The sequence below is a fragment of the Sphaerodactylus townsendi genome, linkage group LG02 (genome assembly GCF_021028975.2).
Source record: "Sphaerodactylus townsendi isolate TG3544 linkage group LG02, MPM_Stown_v2.3, whole genome shotgun sequence".
In the NCBI taxonomy this organism is placed as follows: Eukaryota; Metazoa; Chordata; class Lepidosauria; order Squamata; family Sphaerodactylidae; genus Sphaerodactylus; species Sphaerodactylus townsendi.
The window spans coordinates 81,767,362-81,774,619 of NC_059426.1; the positions used below are offsets into that span (position 1 = coordinate 81,767,362).

Here is a 7,258-nt window from a genome sequence, read left to right on the forward strand (position 1 = left end):
TTGGAATTTTGAGTTCCTGACTAGAACAGCTATCTACCTTTGCTGAAAAAGAACATTACCTTTCTGGAAAAAAGTAGCAGCAGTCAGTGGTAGATTCTGTCTTGCCCTCCTGTGGTAACAGCCCTGCATGCTGTGGTTAAAGCAAATATACCCTTACTGGAAGATTTTGTGGTTAGGTTATTTAAGAAGAGTTCAGGCTTAGAGCTACAGATATAACCAGGGTCAGGAGAGAACTTCCAGGAGAGGGAAACAACTCCTAGAGACCAGGTAGTCTGTTGTATGGGTTATCTGCACAGGCATTTTAGACTCCCTAAAATACAAAATCAAGCCATTGGGGGTGGGGGGGGGGGGAGATCAGAGGGAAACAGATTTCAGAAGGACAGGGGAAAACATAGGAGAATCAGGACAGGAAGGAAAAAGAAACTGGAACATGAAGGCAGAGGGACAGAATCTTTCCATTTTTTTATAAAAATTTTACAGCTCACCAGTTTCACAGATTGGGGCAGACAGGCAGAGGATGATATGGAAGGACAAATAGTTTTATGACTGTTTAATGTTTGTCACCCTGAGCCCTGTTGGGGAGGGCGGGAGATGACAGAGAGAGAGAGAGAGAGAGAGAGAGAGAGAGAGAGAGAGATGATACCTTGAGTTTGCTCTATCCTCCATGATAGGTTGTCCCTGCATGGAGTGACCAAGGAAAATATTTTGCTTATTCTAGCAGGTAAACAGATCGAATTGCACAAACACCCCACCTCTGTGTAAAAGGTAGCTTGCCTGCTTTGCAAACTGGGGGCAAAATAGGTAGAAACCCAGGCTACCCCCCTCCAGCCAAATGTACACACCTAATCAGACTAATTGTGAAACAACAGTAATGAGGAACAAGCATACCATCTTTCTATATACGAAAGCAAAATGCTGATTCGGGATTTTTGTTCTTGCAGCATTGGTAATTTCACGTGGTTACTAAGCAGCTTCACCTTTTCCCCTATGCAAATCTCATACAACTGCTGCAATTAGCCCTTGCAGAGAAAAAAAAAAGATGAGAAGCCTTCCTATTCAATATGAAGCAAGTTATGTAGGGCTCTATATTTGTAAACCAAACTGGAGTGTGCAAGTGAAGAGAGAAAAACCCTGCAACAACCCCCCCCCCCCCCCTGCATTATTCTGGTTTTCCAGCTTTTTCCCCCTCATGTGTGCCTGAAACCAGAGTTCAGCTGAGCTGGGAGAAAAATGCCATAATTTGTCAAGCACAACAAGTTATATAGAGGAGGAATTGTGTGTGTAATGTGCTGTCAAGTTGCAGCAAACGTAGGGTGACCCAGGAGGGTTTTCAAAGCAAGAGACCAACAGCGATGGTTTGCCCTTCCTTACTCTGCATAGCAATCTTGGTATTCCCTAGTGGTCTCCCACCCAAGTACTATTCAGGATCAACCTGAGGAGAAATTAGCTAACCTCAAATGCACACTTCATTCTTTCATTAAAAGTACAGCTACAACCAGAGGTGGGATGCTCACACCAAGTTCACTTTTGGTTCGGATAGGAACCGGTTGTTTACATTGTAATCTTCAGTTCGGCGGAACCGGTTGGTTAAAGATTAACTTCAACTCCTCTTTGATCAATCTTCCTCAGTTCCTGCAAACTGCCCGGGTTAATGATTAACTGCTCAACTTCAACTGACCCAGCAAGTCTGTTAATGATTAATCCCCCTCCCCTCCATGGCAGATGCGCCCACCCTGCTTTGTTAAACGTTCTACCCCTGTGGCATGGGGATGGGGAGTGCAGAATTTGGCCAGTGTTTGGTTTCTGTGGGCAAATCTTGCTTCCCCTGCAGGGCAGTGGCGAAGATGGGCCCGGCTGCTCGGCTCTGGTCTCACCGGCCGCCGGGAGGCATACCACCTCGCAAAGCAGCGGGGCAGGCAGGAAGAGTAAAAGACACCATGACTGGCACGGCCTAGCCCAGGGGTTCGGAACCCAGCATTTCAAGCGAAAGCCGCAAGCTGCTACCTTCGCTGACTTCTTGTGAGCCTCCTGGCGCGGCTGCCCCTTCCCGGAAATTAAAGCTGAAACTTGAGTGTGAGCGGGTGATGCGAGCAGAGCCGGGGTGGGAGCAAGTGAGAGAGCAAGTGGGGGGAGCCGAGGGGGCAGTGGGGCAAGTGAGCGGGGCGAGACGGGCGTTTAGCGCAGGCAAGCAGGTAAGCTGTGGCGAGTGAGCGGGCGGGCAAGTGAGTGGGGCGAAGGCCGAGCGAGCCGGCGCAGGGGGGCGAATAACAAGCCGAGGCTCTTGAGGGGCAAGAAACAGTCAGGGTGGGCCGGGTGGGCAGGCAAGTGGAGTGGGCGGGCAAGGCAAGCAGGTGTTAGCCGGGCGGACAAGTGCAGCCGGGCGGGCAAGGCAGAGTAGGTAAGTGGGGCTGGAGCAAGTGGAGCGGGGGGCAAGGCAGAAGCAGGTAGTAGTGAGCCCGGGCAGTGGCAAGTGAGCTGGGCTGGGCAAGTGAGTGGAGCGGGTAGACAGGAGCAAGCAGGTAAGCTGGGCGGCGCAAGTGAGCAGGCCAGGGAGCAAGTGAAGCCCGGGGAGCAAGGACAGAAATAGAGTATGAGCCGGGCCGGGCAAGTGAGCGGGGGGGGCCAAGGTAAGCGGGAAGCCGGGGGGGCAAGTGAGCGGGGGGCGAGCAAGCCGCAGGAGGGGGGCGGGCAATGGAGCGGGCGGGCAAGGCAAGCAGGTAAGCGGGCGGACAAGTGAGCGGGCGGGAGGAGCAAGTGAGGGGGGGCGAGCAATCGAGGAGGGGGGCGGGCAATTGAGTGGGCGGGCAAGGCAAGCAGGTAAGCGGGCGGGCAAGTGAGCGGGGGGCAAGGCAAGCAGGTAAGCGGGCAGGCAAGTGAGCGGGCGGGCAAGTGAGTGGGCGGGCAAGGCAAGCAGGTAAGCGGGCGGGCAAGTGAGCGGGCGGGCAAGTGAGCGGGGGGGCAAGGCAAGCAGGTAAGCGGGCGGGCAAGTGAGCGGGGGGGCAAGGCAAGCAGGTAAGCGGGCGGGCAAGTGAGGGGGGGCGAGCAAGCGAGGAGGGGGGCGGGCAATTGAGCGGGCGGGCAAGGCAAGCAGGTAAGCGGGCGGGCAAGTGAGCGGGGGGGCAAGGCAAGCAGGTAAGCGGGCTGGCAAGTGAGCGGGCGGGCAAGGCAAGCAGGTAAGCGAACGGGCAAGTGAGCGGGCGGGCAAGGCAAGCAGGTGAGCGGGCGGGCAAGTGAGCGGGGGGGGCAAGGCAAGCAGGTAAGCGGGCAAGTGAGCGGGCGGGCAAAGCAAGCAGGTAAGCGGGTGGGCAAGTGAGTGGGCGGGCAAGGCAAGCAGGTAAGCGGACGGGCAAGTGAGCGGGCGGGCAAGGCAAGCAGGTAAGCGGGTGGGCAAGTGAGCGGGGGGCAAGGCAAGCAGGTAAGCGGGCGGGCGGGCAAGTGAGGGGGGCGAGCAAGCGAGGAGGGGGCGGGCAATTGAGCGGGCGGGCAAGGCAAGCAGGCGGGCAAGTGAGCGGGCGGGCAAGGCAAGCAGGTAAGCGGGCGGGCAAGTGAGCGGGGGGGCAAGGCAAGCAGGTAAGCGGGCAGGCAAGTGAGCGGGCGGGCAAGGCAAGCAGGTAAGCGGGTGGGCAAGTGAGCGGGGGGGCAAGGCAAGCAGGTAAGCGGGCGGGCGGGCAAGTGAGGGGGCGAGCAAGCGAGGAGGGGGGCGGGCAATTGAGCGGGCGGGCAAGGCAAGCAGGCGGGCAAGTGAGCGGGCGGGCAAGGCAAGCAGGTAAGCGGGCGGGCAAGTGAGCGGGGGGGCAAGGCAAGCAGGTAAGCGGGCAGGCAAGTGAGCGGGCGGGCAAGGCAAGCAGGTAAGCGGGCGGGCAAGTGAGCGGGCAGGCAAGGCAAGCAGGTAAGCGGGCGGGCAAGTGAGCGGGCGGGCAAGGCAAGCAGGTAAGCGGGCTGGCAAGTGAGCGGGCGGGCAAGGCAAGCAGGTAAGCGGACGGGCAAGTGAGCGGGCGGGCAAGGCAAGCAGGTGAGCGGGCGGGCAAGTGAGCGGGCGGGCAAGGCAAGCAGGTAAGCGGGCGGGCAAGTGAGCGGGCGGGCAAGGCAAGCAGGTAAGCGGGCGGGCAAGGCAAGCAGGTAAGCGGGCGGGCAAGTGAGCGGGCGGGCAAGGCAAGCAGGTAAGCGGGCGGGCAAGTGAGCGGGCAGGCAAGGCAAGCAGGTAAGCGGGCTGGCAAGTGAGCGGGCGGGCAAGGCAAGCAGGTAAGCGGGCGGGCAAGTGAGTGGGCGGGCAAGGCAAGCAGGTGAGCGGACGGGCAAGTGAGCGGGGGGGCAAGGCAAGCAGGTAAGCGGGCGGGCAAGTGAGCGGGGGGGGCAAGGCAAGCAGGTAAGCGGGCGGGCAAGTGAGCGGGCGGGCAAGGCAAGCAGGTAAGTGGGCGGGCAAGTGAGCGGGCGGGCAAGGCAAGCAGGTAAGCTGGTGGGCGGGCAAGTGAGGGGGGGCGAGCAAGCGAGGAGGGGGGCGTGCGGGGGGGCAAGCAAGCGGGCGGGCTAGTGGGGGCAAGCGGGCTGGGGGCAAGTGGGGGGCGGGCGAGCGAGCCAAATGGCTCTTTGAGTAAAAAAGGTTCCCGACCCCTGGCCTAGCCGGCTGCGGGCGAGAGATGCGCCCGCCCTGCTGCCTGCACGGCGGGCAAAGATGGGCCCGGCGGCTCGGCCTGGCTGGCCACCGGGAGAGCACCCGCCGCACAAGCAGCGGGGCGGGCAGGACGTAAAGACCGCGGCGCAGCCTGGCCGGCCGCGGGTGAGGGATGCGCCCGCCCTGATTCCTGCAGGGCGGGCAAAGATGGGCGCGGTAGTGGATCGGCCTGGCTGACCGCCGGGAGAGCGCCCGCCCCGCAAGCAGCGGGGCGGGCAGGAGGTAAAGCCCACGGCACGGCCTGGCCGGCCGCGGGCGAGAGATGCGCCCGCCCTGCTTCCTGCAGGGCGGGTGAAGATGGGGACGGCGGCTCGGCCTGGCCGGCCGCCGGGAGAGCACCCGCCCCGCAAGCACCAGGATGGGCAGGAGGTAAAGGCCACGGCACGGCCTGGCCGGCCGCGGGCAAGAGATGCGCCCGCCCTGATTCCTGCAGGGCGGGCGAAGATGGGCGCGGCGGTGGATCGGCCTGGCTGGCCGGCTTCCTGCAGGGCGGGCGAAGATTGGTCCGGCGGCTCGTCCTGGCCGGCTGCCGGGAAAGCGCCCGCCCCGCAAGCAGCGGGGCGGGCAGGAGGTAAAGCCCACGGCACAGCCTGGCCGGCCGCGGGCGAGAGATGCACCCGCCCTGCTTCCTGCAGGGCGGGCGAAGATGGGCCCGGCGGCTCCGCTCATGGAGCCGCAGAACAGTGGCGGAAGAGCCGCAAGCGGCTCGCGAGCCACGGGTTCCCTACCCCTGCCTTAGTAGGATGCAGGAACACCACAAAATAATTTGGCCATAATTTCCCTCCTGGCTATTGAAGTAGAAGTAACTCAGCATTCAACGTTCTACTGCTGTAGCATGCAGGGATGGGGGAGGGAGGCAGAATTTAGTAGTGTTTGGTTTCTGTAGGCAAAATCTTTCTATCCTAATTGTATGCCAGGGATGGGGAGGGCAGAATTTGGCCATGTTTGCTTTCTGTGGGCACGTCTTTCTACCCTAATTGCATGGGGATGGGGGAGTGCAGGGGCCCCTGGGCCCAGTGCTTGGTTTTCTGTGGGCAAGTCTTTTTCTACCCTGGTGTATGGGAATGGAGAGTGCAGAGATTTGTGCCAGTGCTTGGTTTCCTGTGGGCAATGAGTCTTTCTACCTAATTGGCATGGGAATGGAGAGTGCAGGGGTAGCCGGGTGCTTGGTTTCTGTAGACAGATCTCCTGCACCCTGGTGGCATGGGGTGGAATTTTGATTTTGTGCAGTGCTGAGACATGGGCGAATCTACTACCCTACAATTGTAGGGATGGGGAGAGGAGTTTTTGCTCAGTGCTTGGCTCCGTTTACCAAAGAAACTATCTGGAGGTGGCATTGGGGTGGAATTAGAGGGGAGATTTTGCCCAGTGCCCCTAAGACCCTGCTCCTGGAAGTCCAGCACAGGGCCTTGGACCATGCCCTCGCCATGTTGTGCCCCACCCTGCTCCGTTTGGCACTACGCGACTGTTTGAATCCCACCACCATCGGAACCTGTTGTTAAAATTTTTGAATCCCACCACTGGCTACAACCCTTTCTCAAGGATCCCAAGGAAGGAGTGAGAGGACCAATTCTTGCCTGCCTCTGCGAAGGTTATTTCATTGAAAACTAAGAGTGCTTTCTTCTATCTTTTTGGGATTTGGGCAAGGTGAATCAGATGGTTGAGCAGTACAACTTCACAGTAGTTCCTCCCAATAAGAGAAAAAATACAACAGCTACAATCCCATCAATGGAAATAAACAGAAAACAGAAGAAAGAATCCAGAACAGGTATAATAACTGAAGAAAAAATTAACAAAATGAATACAAAATGATCTGTCTAAATTTTTGGTACACCTCTTTACTATTTAAAATTAAGTGATCTTGAGCTGGTATGGTCCCAGGAGCCAGAATTATGTTTTGCCATGCACATGGACTTTTCTTGCAGCTTATAATAATCCATCATGAATCTGGGGCCATTTAGAAGTAAGTGCCTTAAAACTATAGAGCAGGTGCACTCAGAAATATAAACAGATATGCACATCATGTTACATGCAAAATCTTAAAGAATGGCGTGATCTCAAAGTGTGGTTTTTCTTCTTTTGATAAGAATAGCAGTCAATTTTTTTCATCCTGGCCAAAATTTGATGGGTTCTCCCAAAAAGCATATAAAATTGTCCCAGGAGCTAGAATTGGCCCACAGGCAACCAGCTGACCACCCATGATCTTAAATATGCAATACTACCATTAAAGTAAAAAACTAAATGATTACCGTCACCATTTCCACTGCAGACAAGGGGCAGTATGGAGTGGGGAAAAGGCCACCACTGTGGAGGGAAAGAAAGTCCAGCAATCATCTGCACGGACTTCATAAATAAAAGAGCAAGGAAGTACTGCTGGCTGCAAATTTAGTGAATCTTTGAAAGAGGAATAACTCTTCTGACATTCCAGAAATAGCATCACTAAGTCCCAGAGTGAATAAGTCACTGGACTGTGCCTTCAAGCTACAACATGCCAGATGCTGGTACCTCCTGTATTCTCCAAAGCAAACTGCCACAGCCAACTCCTCCCAGTATGGAGGTGACCATCCTTGGCAAGCAAAAAAGAAA

General features: G+C 57.2%; 1 long non-coding RNA gene across 1 annotated transcript in view; it reads right to left on the minus strand.

The window, feature by feature from the left end:
• The window catches only part of LOC125427013, a 65,146-nt gene extending 58,138 nt beyond the window's left edge, over positions 1–7,008 (minus strand). The window contains exon 1 of the long non-coding RNA XR_007243623.1: positions 6,922–7,008. This is a non-coding gene — a long non-coding RNA (uncharacterized LOC125427013). The remainder of the gene's footprint in view (positions 1–6,921) is intronic.
• Positions 7,009–7,258: the final 250 nt, after the last annotated feature.